Genomic DNA, 15,720 nt, shown 5'->3' on the forward strand with positions numbered 1-15,720 from the left:
TATATCCAATCTAAACTTCCCCTGTTTAAGTTTTAACCCGTTACCCCTTGTCCTGTCACTACAGTCCCTGATGAAGAGTCCCTCCCCAGCATCCCTATAGGCCCCCTTCAGGTACTGGAAGGCTGCTATTAGGTCCCCACGCAGCCTTCTCTTCTCCAGGCTGAACAGCCCCAACTTCCTCAGCCTGTCTTCATACGGGAGGTGCTCCAGTCCCCTGATCATCCTCGTGGCCCTCCTCTGGACTTGTTCCAGCAGTTCCATGTCCTTTTTATGTTGAGGACACCAGAACTGCACACAATACTCCAGGTGAGGTCTCACAAGAGCAGAGTAGAGGGGCAGGATCACCTCCCTCGACCTGCTGGTCACACTCCTTTTGATGCAGCCCAGGATACGGTTGGCTTTCTGGGCTGCGAGCACACACTGAAGCCGGCTCATGTTCATTTTCTCATCGACCAGCACCCCCAAGTCCTTCTCTGCAGGGCCGCTCTGAATCTCTTCTTTGCCCAGTCTGTAGCTGTGCCTGGGATTGCTCCGACCCAGGTGTAGGACCTTGCACTTGTCATGGTCGGAAGTATATAGATACACAGGACCATAATGGTGCTGTTGTCACTGAAGATAGCCAGTGCCATGAGGGGATCAGTTGGTACAGGAACAACCATGAGAACACTGTTGCACAAATATGCTTCTGCTGAGTATAACAAACGAGACTCAGGGCAAGATAAGAATTTCAGACTTTGCATTGTGACCCAGGGAAGACCAAGAAACCCAGGAGGATCACAGTGATGCCTTACCCCCTTATAAAAGCAAGGAGTTTATTAATGCAGTGCTCACAGGACTGAATAAAGTGAGATGCACCTCAGACTTTCAAGAACAGTAACAAAAAATCCCCATCTCCTTGCCAATCAGGCCGTTAGAAGCTGAGGGGAGCTGAAGATTTCCTTTCTGATCTAAGCTCTGGGGCTTTTTACAGTTTGATCCTGAACAGTCGTAGGAAACTCACTCCCCAAACATCTGTTATTTCTTCATATCACCATAGGTACAAATGAAACCTTGGCCAGCTACATATCCCTCATTTATCTAACAGTGCTTTAGAGGAAGGGAACTGTAAAATTAAAGTAGGGGAGTAAGAGGGAAATCTTTTCCTCTTCATGGGAAAGAGACATCAGTTCAACATCCAGCAGCATGTATCAGGAAAGTACACATCCCTAGGTTTATACAGCACCACATAATTTCCAATGGGGAGCAATAGCTCAGAGCAAGATCAGACATAGCCCTGTTATACCATTATGGCATAATTCTGATAAAACGGATGTCTCCTGATATGCCCCAGTGAGATATGTGCTCCCTATAATAAGATTGCAACAGCCGTCTAACCCCCTAACAGCCCTCATAATTATTTCACCTGCTTGTCTTGTCCAGTGAACTGTCATCTTACCCCAGTTTGCAGTTTGTTTTCTTCTATCTTTTATTTCCCTTAGAGTACAGGAAAAATATCACACTTCCTATTATACTGCTTTGCAGAAAGACAATTTAAGAAAACCACACAAAAAAAAGGTTTGTGTTTCATGGGTTTGCAGCACAGTTGTTGTTATGAGTTATGATTTGCTGTTGAACTTACAGTTTCTGGAGTAAATCAATGGCTTGGAATATAAATAATAAATCCTCTTAGTGTCAGCCTTCATGGTCTCTCAATTCCTTAGTTTGCCAGAGAGGAGAAAAAGGCTTGTAAGAAGAAAATCATTCTAAGAAACCAGATGTAAGAAAACTAGATGTAAGAAAACTAAGAAATCACTTCATATTTCTGCCTTATGCTTAAGTTCCTACACATCAGTGCCAATTGAAAGCAACGTATCAGTACTCTCATGTGGTCATACTTAATAACAATAGGCACAGGTGTAAATGCCTTAACTTTTGTGTGATTAATGCACCAAGGTCTGCTCCTAGGAAAACACTGTTCTCTGAAAGAGTTAATTCAGACACTTCAGTGCTGCCTTGCAAGTTCTGAGTAACCTCTCCTGTTTTATGTAGTATTTCCCCTCAACACTGTAGTATCCAACTATATCAGAGATAAGCAGAGATTAGCTCCTGGCTAATATATTTCCTATTTAGTTTGTTTGAGAGAATTAACTCCCTTCCTCTTTGTAGGATGAATAGCACTTGCAATAACTCTGAATGGGTTTGACATTTTTTAAATATAAGCACTGATTTAAGGGAGTGAGTGTGCCATGCACTTGGAGTAAGAAACTTTTACATCGGCCCATGCCTCCTAGAAAATTCATTTCACAGGATCATATGTGATCCCAGGATATCAAAAGCATTTGAAAGTAACACAGACCTCTTAAGGTGATATTCTAGGGAAAACCACTGCAAAGAAGAAAACGTGTATGCGTTAGGTAAGTAATAACTCTTATTTGATCAAAGATCAAATTTTGAATAAATAGCTTATATAGGCAATGAAATTCTGTCATGTTTAACAGCCAAGTCAGGAGGAAGTTCCTTGCCTCCATAAACTGATACTTTCATGGTTTGCATCACAAGAAACAGCAGTAGAGCTTGATGCTTAGTAGTCCTTGAAGCAAAAGGTATTTGATAACAGGAAAGCACAACACTGCGTCTTGATTGACCATTGAGTCCTACACCACCTACCAAACCACTGAGGAACAGCAGCGCTAGAGGGACACCAAAACAGCAAGAGAAATAGAAGCGCATAAAAGAAGGTTAGCTAATATTGAAGAACAAGGAAATGACAACAGCTTAGATCCAAACACATGTTTTGCTTGCAGAGTAAGTTTCATCACACAGATGGTTACTACTGTTTTGTCTTAAGGACCATTACACTGTACGTTCTGGCTTCTGCTCAACAAATACATTATGTTTCTTTCCTACCCCAATGGATTTCCCATTTTAATTTAATTTGAATTTTAAGACATTTGAGTTTACACAGCCCAGTCACAGATCCAAAAACTACAGCTGAAATGTAGCTCTGAGCTGGGCTCTGGCACTCCCCCAGAGAGAGCTCTGCCTAGGTAGAGAGCTGTAAAATTTCCTTTAGGTGACCAGAAGGCTTCTATATTTGTGTGCCTCCTGACTGGCAATGTTCTCCAGACACTCATGCATGTATTTAGGGGCAGTGGTAAGAATAAAACTCAGGAGCTGAAATCTAGAAGTCTGCTATGGTAACTGATGGAAAGTTTCTTTCTTGTTCTAGATCTGTTGACTTTTCTTTCCCTTTCAGTGTTACATAAAACAACCTATAGGTTTGATTCCATTTACTTGTCAGCTATAGTGGATATTTTTAGTCCAAAAATTTCAACACTATCTCGAAACAGTGTTAAGCTAAGGACAGCCAGCGATATGAACAAGTGGAACTTGACCCTGTTTTCCTAAACAATATAGATACTGGAACTATTAATCGCCCACGCTGTATCTATGTTTTCAAACTAAAACTTTGAAAAGAAATTCAGTAAACACCTTTGAATACGCAAATACTGTCCCTGGGTAATTAGCAGAGAACAGAATCCACTGTAGAGAAGATGACAGATGATGGGTTTCTTAAATGTTTTTAAGAAATCCAGACTTGGAAACACACTAAATTATATCCTTGTCCATGGCTGCTTTTGTTTGCCCTAAGTAGGAATCTTCTTTTTCTCATGTTTACATGCAATTTGCTAACTTTTGCTAAAAGAATATACATGATTTCCCATCAACCCTGTAACAGAAAGATGCGTTTAAACCAATCACAGAAATACACGATAGTTAGATTTCTGGTAATCTTTATAAAGATGCTGGAATCAGATAGGCATTGCTGTTACACAGGATGTACCTACACAAACACTTGACTTTGTGATAAAGTTTAAGCCATGCGAAAAAGCCACATAAATTCTATGCCACCCCTCAGGGCACTGGCTGTGCCTGCTGCCCCACCAGGGCAGGGCTCAGAGGGAGCTCTGCAGCCATCTGCAGCAGAGCAGCACACCGAGAGCAAGGTTCCTTCTTTATAAGAGCTCCCTAAAATCAGGTGAATGACAACAGGTTTTGGTCTTTTGTGTCCAGTCTGAGAAAGGACATCTGTAGATGTACTCTATTTTCACATTAATGGAAGAAAACTGAATCCAGTTAGAAGAAGCCAGTGGATGCAAAGCAGCCCTAGTTCCTTCAGTAATATTACTCAGTATTTAAATAACCAGCTTATCAGGAACACAAAGGCCTAATTTCAGAACTGGATATCAGGTGGATGTGCAATTAACAGCCTAAAGGGAATTCAAGTCTAAGTCTATTTAAAAGACTGTTGTGATTAAGATGTTTGACTGTCCTGTTTCTTTCCTTGTTGGACTTTTTAATAGCCCCATAATATCTCAGTGATTCTATCTAGGTAATAGGACTATCAAAGCATACTTTTTCACTTTCAAAATATACCTCCCTAAGAATGTCACTCTGAAAATTCATATACCTATATAGAACTTTTGCTTATATCTCTTTAGTATTTTTGTACCAATTACTGTTTCAGATTGCCTGGTTTGTTCTCCCACTCAATATAAATCCTTATTCATTATTCCAGTTTAAAGTCTAGCTGCAAAGCCTGCTGATTTTTAGCTTTTATCATCTTTAATTTTCTTGCTCAATTGCCAGCTGTACGTACATATACATGCTGAAATATCCATTATTATACTTTGCCTATAGCAAGAATTGCTTCTAGTTGCACAAGCATTTTTGGTGACTGGTTTCAAAACCATACTGGTTATCATTTTGATTAGAAATAATAGCTTGCCATATACAGAATCAATAACTATGGTTCTCTAAAATTCAGAAGGTGGCTTTATACCCAGATTTGATATTCAATCCCACCCCAGTTAGCCTTCAGACTAATGTTCCTCAACTGCTTGAATACCACATAAAGTGAAGTCTGATCAGTTGTAAAATCATACCCCTTTGGAAAGCTTGGGAAATACATGAGAGAAGGGTGCAGAATGTTCAGCACTTCTGGCCTCTCATTTTCTGCATGAAAAAAACAACCAACCAACCAACCCCCCCACTCAGAAACATCATAGCAAGCCAGAAAACCTACCGTACCATAGAGAAGTAAATAGAACAGGTGAATAATATATTTTTAAGATAATAAAGCTGAATATTGAAACTTTATTCTGTTCTGACAGTACAGGTAGAGCCAAACTAGTGATTTTTGACAAATTTATCTTTCCACAAATAACTGGCTAAAGTGAAGGCTCTGTGACTGATTTACTGTTAACCAGTTCAAATAGACAGCGCTACAGAAACAAGCTTCAACACTGAAGATGCCTAACCTCCAAAATTTGCTAAGCACAACACAATTACAGTGGTGCCCACACCAAGACTGGACTTTAGATTTGCTCGGATTTTATGGCATATCTTTGCTTTTCCAATTACTGATAAATAATTGCATAGTGGAAAGCCCCTGCAAATCTGAGTCCTTAAAGAAAAATCTGATTACTTTAGTTCTCAGATGTTAACTTAAGTACACTCAGTTTTCCCTCCCAGTAAGTGGTAAGCGAAGTCTCCTTAAACTGCTTTTCCTTCCCCTTATACCTTTATTATTCAGAGGTCTCAGAGTGACCCAGAACAGATTCTGAGAAAGCTAGAAAGAAATGCCCCTCGTGTTTTACCTTGGTCCTGCCTTACTGTCAGAGCATAACCCACAATGAATAAACTGCAGAACTGAAATACAGGATTCAGGGAAGGAAAAAGTTCAGCCAGAGCTGTTCAGCTGTGTTTTCGTCAGCAAGCACATAAGAGCAATCACACTATCTGTAGTGCTCTGTATTTCTGAGACAAAATCCAGCATCAGCTAAAGACAGAGTTTTTACCTACAGCCTACACGGCTTTCGAAGAAAGATGTTGTAATTTAAATGGGAGGTAAGGAATTACACAGAATTAACTGATAATGATGTTCTGCAGCCTGCAGAACAGATCAGAGCAGATGATTTAAACAGCCTCTTCTGAGCGTAAAACCCACAAAAGCCTTGCTGTGTTTTTTTTCCAAAGTTGATCATCAAGACTGCAGTGCCTGGTGACATCTCTGGCCAACTCCCGAGCTAACGGAGGTACCGCAGAGATTTTAAACACTTGGAGCATTTGGTAAAACTTTTGGGGGAAAAAAAGAAAAAAAAGAAAATGTTGAAAAACTGCCCCACATCTCCCCCGCCCCCCCCCCCCCCTCAGTTCCGAGTTTGGGGAAAGGGACATGTGTTATTACCAAGACTTTGCATGCACACAGTTTTGTCTGTTCTTGCTATTTTGCTAACTCCTAGTGTGTCCATCTAGCTGGCAATGTTCATGTAAACTTGCTTTGCAGCAGCTCAGTTTTTATCTGGTCTTTGCAGCCTTGGGGGAGTGGGAGTGCTTCTCTATTTACTTCTCTATGACAAAACCACAGTCTTTTCCAGCAATAGAAACTATTAGAATGACAAATTATCTATTCCCTCTGCTCCCAGACATAACCATCACAGTTACTTGCATGACTAAGGATTTGTTGTCATCGCACATTCGTAAGTATTCTACTGTGGCCAAAAGTGGCAAAGCTGCAACGCGTAAATCAGAAGTTTTAATTTTCCATTCCGTATGCCACTAGAAGATTCCAGACAGGGTGAAGAAGCTGTAAAGGAACACAGACCGGCCAGCTGTGTGTAAAAGAGCAAATATAGGCATTCACCAGACCAGTTAACGTTGTGTACACCTTTTACAACAATTACTTGCTTAGAGGTTTTAGTGTGTCACTTTTATTATGCTGAATGGAAAAGCAGTTGAGCTGCTGCCCTGAATCTCTCTCCTAGGAAGTATTTCCCATACAGGGAACCCAGCAGAGCCCTGTTCCTAAATTAGGTGCCCAAACTTACGCAATGTGACTACTCTTGTGCGCAGAATAGCACGCACTTACGCGACCAGCAAGGCAGCCTTTTTGCCATTTGAAGCAAAGAGCAGAGCACACTGTCCCTGGCAGGCTCGGCTCACGCAGCGGCAGAGTTTTACGTTCAGCTGAAACATGTGTGAACAACACAGAACTTCAGGAAGCGCTCTCAGGCTGTTGCCTTACATGGCCAGCTGGGAGGCCAAAAAGTCATGCTCCCTCTCATGCTATTACAGGGTCCAGGTGCTGCAGCAGGGTCAAGGAGCATCAAAGGAAGGTGCCTGCACTTACCCTTTTTTGCTAATGCACACAGCTCCCAAAGAGCAGTGTATGTCTGGGGTAATCTTGCTGTGCTGTAAAGCCACTCATCTCCAAATGCTGGCTTGGGGAAGGAGGTCTCTTGCAGCACCCACATTTCCTCCACTGTCGGGGTGCAAAACTCACATTAGAGCTGGCCCTGTCATTTTAGCTCCTACCCCCTCCAAGAATTTTCTTCCTTGCTATACAATATGTAATGTTGATGGACCCTTTCTGACATAAGCTGATAGGACCCTAATAGAGTAACATTTAGGTGTGAACATGTTCAAATGTCAGTGACCTGCACACTGCCCAAGGTTAGTTATTTCAACCTTTTTATGCCTGTCTCCCTTTCCTGCTGCCGGGGGAGAAGGTGTGGGGAAGGTGTGTGAAATTACTGTCTTTGTCATGTGCTCCAAAATACACTATTTTGGGCTCATTCTCATTGGTTTTAGCAAGTTATTATGCAGTTTAAACTAATGGTATTTGTCGCCGTGGTAGGGAGCTTTTAGTTCACTTATGGTAAGTAAGCAAGCAGAGATATATTTTGGAGTGGCAGCCTTTTAGCCTGGCCAAAGATAAATACTATTAAGATAAAATAAGCAAAAAGGATACAACTTCTTGCCTAATATTAGGCAAGACAGAGCCACCACAATATAGCATCCCAGGTATAAGTTTCAGATTTTGACCATATTATCCAACTTCTTCAGAGCACAACAGAGATTTCACAGTGTTGTTCTTGCACAGTAATTGCAGATGGAAAGGTTGGTACCTTTCAGTAAGTTAGTTATATGTTAGAAAATCTTTACCATTTCAGCACTTGGTGATTTGTTCATCAGGTAGTTACCCTCATTGTTAAAAAGTAGAGGTATGTTTTTCATTTCCTGTTTCATCTGGAGGCTCCTGCAGGCTTAGTTCTGCAAGACAGGCAGGAGGATGTGGGTTCCTCCAAAACGCAGCCTGGGAGACAAACCCCTGAGTGCAGCCACAGTTGCACCAGGAAAGCAGCACTGCTCTTGCCATAGCTTCTCTGTACTGTACAGAGCGCTTCTGTCATATTGTGCAAAGCAGAGCCCCTCCACGGCCCTTGCTGAGCAGGGTGACGGGTGTTTGGCTGCTCACAAACCATGAAGCAGCTATTTCAGACAAGAGCTATGGAGTAACATGCTGAATAGAGGAAGGATGTATCTGTCCTCACTGAAATATGGCTGCTGTTGACATTTCTCCTCTTATGAAAATCACTATGTTGAGGCACCCTTCCATGACACCGTTTGTGCAGGGCTTCATTTTAGACCTTACCAAGAAGTTTTCTTTTCCCCGCAAGAAAAGGTTTTGCAAAACTGTCAAGACTTCTCTTTCTGCATTTACTCCTTCAAATAGCCCAGCAGTCCTGAAGCCTTTCATTTGCAGTGCTTAGAATAAGCAGAATGCGACAAAGCTTTTAGAAAAAGGCCTAAAATATTTGTTTACACAGTACTTCTTGCTGTCATACTTTATGTCTCCCACAGGTATTTTTACTCTGCCTTTTAATTCACTGCAACGCCATAACTTGAAACACAGTCCTTAGGTGTCAGTGGTTCAATACTGAACAAACAAACTTGAGTGATAAGAATCAGTTTAAGTCAATTACCCTTTCAGTCAAGGAAAAGTGCACACCTGAACTGTGGACTTCTCAGGCAGAGCTCATTACACACCTGTCAAGCAAGCATTTCTGAATAGTTTAAACATCACCAGCAAACCGGGAATATGAACTGTCACAGGTAAGTTAGGTGTCCTGTCAGCAGCATTGTATCTTCTGGCTTAAAAAGATGACTGCCCCCCACATCCACAGTCTCGACTACTGCAGAGTTAGGACTGACATTTAGCAAACTACTTGAGCTATGCTTTAACATGTATTTAAGCTGACAGTCACTCCCACCAAATAAAAGTAGCCCTTACAACTTGCCCACCGTTCTCTCTGCATGCCTCTCAGACATTCTTAGCTCACAGGAAGCAGCAGGATAGTAAAACAAGATGGGGTTACTTTTCAGCTGCTTTGGCTTCCCAGGCAGGGGTGGGAGAGGGCTAGTTCTGCAGCCACATTCACTTGCTGAGGCACCTCCCCATAGGCAGGAGCACTGGTGCCAGCAGGGATGAGTGCTGCGGCTGGGGACAAGGCCAGGAAACAATGGTAACAGCTTCCGGGCACGAACACCACCAGTAGGTTGCTGGCAGGGTTCCACTCCCAACAACCTGCTGTGCGTTAGCACCATCTAAATATGCATTTGGCAAGCCACACATCACCTCAAACAACAGCATCTCCCTCCTTGATGTCATCATTAATTCTTTACTAAATGAATCTCATTTCAAGTAGAAAACAGTAAAGAGAGGAAAAATTCTGGAGGCAACAGTGCAGAGGGGCCTCAAGAGTTGTGCTTCCCATGGACAGACCTTACTAACAGCATTCCAGCGCTTTCAATGTAGTAAAGATCAGAAAATTGGAAAAATGGGATTAGAAGTAGTAAAAAAAATATAAATCTGAATATGATCTGATCCAACACAGTACTATGTTAGGTGCTAGAAGTAAATCAAGTCATCTTGAAACTCCTAGGAGTTTCCTAGGAGAACAATAAGGCTGCAGGGCAGTCTTTCACACAATACCATTGGAGGCCATGATGGCGCAGTAGACAGGTATATGCCCAAATCTTAAGAAACACAGAAAGTGTAAGCAATTTCAAACTGTATGCAAAGAACTTACTAAACTGTGATGATAATGACACACATGGAAATTAAAATGTGCAATCTCAAGAAGAGCAAGTTTGGAAACAAAGGAACTCAAATTGCATTTCTCTGAAATAACTGGTTAAACAATCTAAAGGTAGAGGGGTGCAGGTAGCACAACTTGGAGAATACCCATGGAAGCACATTAAAAAGATGCCTATTTTCACAGTTTGTCTATGGATATCTCAAAACCTTTATTTCTGGCCAGCAAGAAAAAGATTTAAACTGTTTATCCACCTTCCACATGCAGGCTACGTGCCTTTATTTGTCTGCTTGCCTGCTGGTGCTGATGCCAAGCAGTTTCTTAAACATCAACCTGAAAACATAGCACATCCTATGAATTTGCAGTCCTCAGTGCAACATCAAGGATGGTGAAGGAAACTAAGTAGAGTGCTGTCAGTGGAAACTAGTCTTTTCGGTTGATGGATGATAAGAATGCCTCCTTAAGGACCTTGATAATTAAAGTGTCGACAAAGCCATGTTATTCTTCCCATATGAATGACTCCTCTTGTTAGTTAGCCATTCCTTGTATGGCACTGTGATCCTTTACATAATTAAATGTGGTAAGAAGAAGTTCACACTCCAGTAGGAAAAGAAATCATCCTAATTAACATTTCTGTTGCAGGAGAGGCCGGTGTTCCCTCCTTCAAAAGCAACAAAAACCCAACAATATCCCCAAAGCTTGTGAAGACTTACAAACTGTGCTTAGCTAAAGGCATAGCATCAAAGAGCTGGAAACTCTCAAGCTGAATATGGAATACTCACTCTTTCTAAAGAATATTAGACATATTCTGACATACGCTGCTTCGCACAAGCACTGGTGATTAACTGCACTGTGCTCCTCGAGCCCTCCTTTATGGAGCACAGGGCTGTGCTCGTAGAGCGGCACAGCTGCTAAATACATATTTATGGAACAAAATCCAATCTGTCCATATGCAGTACTTAACTCATCTGCTCACGTAAATACTGTCCAGCTCCCTTTATGAAAGCAGGGAACATTTTACGCTTATACATCATTTCTTCCATTAAAAAGTTACTTCTTATTATGCCTTTGGAAATGTAATATGCTCAGCTATGCTTTGTGTCTAGTAACCTAACATCCACCACTTGTGCATTCTAGAACTATAGTATGTAGCAGATATCAAATGTTGGGATCAGTAGGAATTTCTCTGGCTAACAGAACATAACCTACATACAGTATATCTGGCTTCTGCAAGGTAACTGCATACTTGCATCGAGCAAAGTTTCATTTCACACTGTGAAAAGACAGTGTGGTTACTCTCTACTGACAGAATCTATTTTAAAGCCAGGCCAACTGCATCCTAAGATGGATCATGTTTATATCACAAATCGGAGTTCAGCCAACGTTCGAGTTATGATTAATCAATCAAAAGATTACAGAAAATACATTATCTATGAACATTTAATTAATGACTCATATTAATTCATTTTAAAAAGCCCTTTTTGGGGCTCAAATTGGAACACAAATTGCAGGCTGGTAAGGTAGTCACATGGCTATCCAGCTGCCAGTTCCCCAGCCCTTTAAGCACTGGTCAATCTCCACACTGTGCTACACCAGTTGCTTCTCCAGGCAAAACTTCCATGAATGCTGCAGCTACCCTGCAGCAGCAGCTCGTCAAGAATCCCAAGACTCAATAACAGAATTCACACAAGCTGTTAGAAGAAAGCAAACTGCTTTTTGTGCTGACAGTTTTGCATGATAGCGTCACAATAAATCAAAGGAGGGGGCATATGGAACCTGGCTTTCACTGATCTCTCGCCATCAGATGGGGTATGTCTGCATTGCACTCCAAGTGCAGACCTGGCTCCCCTCCCCATGCTTGGGCATACAGCCACGCTGAAACCGAGTGCACCAGAAGGTCTGGATGCATCCTGCAGTCAGCACTCGGCGCCTTTCCCATTGCAGCAGTATTGCATGGCAAACACTCACCAACTCAGTCACAACAGCCTGGCCCTCCACTGGCTCTGCGGCACTGCTCCACGGGCATCACACCTGCTGTGGCTGGGAACAGGGCCTCAGCTCAGCACCTCTTGACCTGCAACTGACATTACTGCACATGCACATGACTGTTGAAACACTATTCTGCAGCGGGGGTGTGCTCTAAACACCGCTACTGTGACTGGTAACAGCTCTGAGCCTTTATGTCCCACTGCCCCTCTGCAACACCTCCGCTGCTCTGCACCACGGCCAGGAGAAGTCGCAGCGCAAAGTGCTGCTATTCACAAGCAGCCTCCCTCCGACCCTGATGGAGTGGCAGTATTAAACACCAGCCAGGCCGCCTGGCAGCAAAGTCCTGTGGGGCTTTGGTTTCGGAGCTTTTTGTTTGGTTCGGGGTTTCTTTAAATTGGCTGGAAGCATAAGTGCCAAGTTACTAACAGGCTGACTCCTGTTCTTACCTGTGCCATCACAGGGGTTCCGAAGAATGATTATCAATATGGTGATAGGTGATTTATATATCTATCTATATATATATACATATAAGTACTGGCTCATCATTACCAGTAGCAGACTAGGAACGATTGCATGGGAATACTTAAAAGACAACTGTTACAGTTTCATGCGTATTAAATAGCTGCAGACAGACAGTGTAACAGCGGCGAGAAACACCGACTGGATTCAACTATCCTGGAAATGAGCAAGTTTAAAGTTATGGCTGTTTGCTGTTGGGTTTTTTGTGGTGATTTGTTTGTTTGGATTTCTTCTTTAAAGCCAAGACCTACAACCATTTAAGTATGTAGAAGTAGAGGCCCTAATGACTGCAGTCTTAAAAAAGTAAATGTCGCAGCCATCCATCGTGTTGTGCCAGAACCAGACCCTTACAATGGCCACTGTGTCTACGAGAATTCAGTCTCTGAGAGATGATGGAATTGTATCTGCCAGTCATAAACCCAGTGGCAGGTGCCTGTTCTTAATGTGACACACTTCTCTACTTATGTGGCTGTTCCAGGGGACTGACAAAGCAGACTGGGACAGGAGGACCAGGCAGCCTTATCGGGGAGAACAAGCAGATGACCAGAACGATCATGCTTGACTTCAGTGCCTTAAAGTTCAACACCAGTTTTGGACACATCTCACTTTTGATAGAGTGGGACTTTCAGCGCATGACCAGCACTCTGTGGGCAAGTACCTACTGTCCTTCAGTCACAGCTGAGAGAGAAACCTGGAAAGCTGCACGCCTCTTCCTGAACAGCAGGAGTTAAAGCAGCAGCCCCAGGCAGCACTGACAAGGCACATGCCCTGTGACTTTGCTTATTCAGAGGTGGGGAAGGGGGTAGTGAAAATTCCCTCTCCTCAGCTCACACTGACCGCCAAGCACACCTCCAGCAAAGGCACGCTGCTTGCCACCAAGGGGAGGAATGAGGCCCAACCCAGTGGGTAGGCAGCATTCCCCCAACAGCTCTAATTGTAATATTTACAAACATAGCAAACATTTAATAATAAAAATAACGGCGCTTGCCCAATTGCCATGAGTGCAATAGCCACATACTTTACAGCGAGGAAAAGCTCCTCCATCATGGATATTAAAAATCTGGTGATGGTTGTGATAGACATATGAAGTGCTTCAGTTTCTGCTTCAGAGGAAACAGCCATGCTCTACAGCCACTGCCATCCCATGGACAACGTTTTTTTCCAGATACAAAGCCAAAAGCACACATGTTTTTCTTAAGCTAACTGCTCTGGGTCTTCACACGTGTTAATGCAAAGAGCTACATTTAAATTTAGCAGCAGTCACATATTCCATTCCCTCCAACCCTGTAATTAGCAGTGTAGTAAATAAAGTAATTCTTACCTGGGAAAGGGATTAAAAAACAAAAGGCCATGCATTTTTAGCAATTGGTGAATTCACTGTGGACAAGCTTTGAAATACTAGAACTCCTTTTGGAAAAAGAGAGCCCTGTAGTGCAACCAAATAGAGATAAACATTCATATCTTTTTACATCCTTCACACACTTACTTGGTCTCCTTCGTCTTCCAGCACCCCAGCCAGGGGAGGGCAGGGTATCACCTCTGTGGCAAGATGGCTTTGACCAACAAAACTGAGTGCAAAGCGTGGCCTCTTCACAGCTGGTGGCACTTCTAACAGTGAAAATAGTTGAGCCTGACTTCCAAGCTACGGGGCAAACAGCGCAAGTGGAGGAGAACTGTAACAGTCTGGAAGCTCAGAAAAACTCCAGTGGCGAGAATGGAGGAAGCATCGGCAAAAATGGTGACCGAACCTGCCATTCCAAGGAAGTGTACAGCCCATGGAAGTACCATGAGAAAATGAAAAAACCTATCAGTTTACTTCTAATAAAGGAAGGATCAGGAGATCACGATAAGATGTTTTATATAACATCAAGAATTTCATGTTGTTGCAGCCCTCACTGGAGCTACAGAAGCTAATGGGTTTTGTATACTTCATGCTGACATTTCTGGAGAGAAACTGTAATACAGTTCTCAAATATATTTGGATTGATTAGCAACAGCCACACTGCAGCAGCTGCCTTGCCACTGCTCAGCACTTCGTGTGCACAAACAGCACGAAAAATGTGGTAGTGCTGCGACTTCACTGATAGTTGTAGAACTGCATAAACTGAAACATATATTTAAGGCGGAAATGGAACTAAAAGCCAGCTGTTCTTTAAAATCAGCCAAATGAAGCTCCAATGGTCAGTAGAAAGTTGGTACAATGTACATTCACATGACTGTCAAGGAGTATAAAGCTCAAAATCTCATTAAATCAATACTCATAGAGTATTTACTTTAAAATCACAAGACGCTTAAAATCATGAACATGTTTTCAGAGCGTTCGCCAATCCTCATCTGCTGAATCAAGGCACCTTTACCCCTTCCTGCATTCACACTGTGAACCAGATTCAATGGCCATGCTGCTGGGTCTCCCTCAAACGTGCCTGAGATCCACAGCTGGAAAGTTCATCTCTTTCCAGCTTGACAGGCTATCAGTGTCTGTTAGGGAAGTGCTTCAGAATGAGGGTAAAATTACTTAGTCCCAGCTCCCTCCTTCAGTGAAGCCGAGGCACCAAGGGAGATTTAACAGCACATCCTCTTAGACCTCAAGGGGTTTTGACAGGGCATGAACACTGAAATTTCTTTGTGGATTACTGCATTAGGACTGATCAAAGTTGTGTTTCGGGTAAGTAGTAATTTTCCTGCAGACTTTAATAGCAGCTGGATCAGACATTAGCACACCTGCTAAGAGGTGTCCTAGCTCACTTCAGCTCCCAAGCAACGAATCTGTCAGCAGACAGATACACTAATCAAGAACTAAGAATAAAGCAGTAACATAATTTACTCCCTCCTCCAACATGCTAGGAGCTGTGAGGAAATGAAAGCTATTTGATTCAGTTCACTGGAGTGGTAAAAAAATGCCTCAGTACCTGGAGACTTTTTGAGGAAAGCCAAGCATTCTGCAGTTCAAGAATTTGAAATGTTCATCTACAGTGTGGGGCTTTAAATCCTTTTGTAAAAATAATCCTGGAAATCCACATCAAAATCTTCAACAAAACCCATGTCAGCACTTCTCATGGAATTACCAGGAATTTGGATGCAGCAGCAGGATTCACTTGTGGGAGAAACTGACACAGAAGAAGGCAGAGCAGGCAGTATGATGCCTAAAATGCCATGAAAAGCTGCTGATCTGACACCTGAATGCCTAAAATCTTCTCTTAGCCTTAGCTGGCTGCTGACTCCTGTCTTAAATGATCTTCCCCTAATGTTTATCTGAAGAGACAAGATGACATTCAGTTAAGTATCTTGTATA

This window comes from Lathamus discolor, chromosome 5, assembly GCF_037157495.1.
Source record: "Lathamus discolor isolate bLatDis1 chromosome 5, bLatDis1.hap1, whole genome shotgun sequence".
Lineage (NCBI taxonomy): Eukaryota > Metazoa > Chordata > Aves > Psittaciformes > Psittacidae > Lathamus > Lathamus discolor.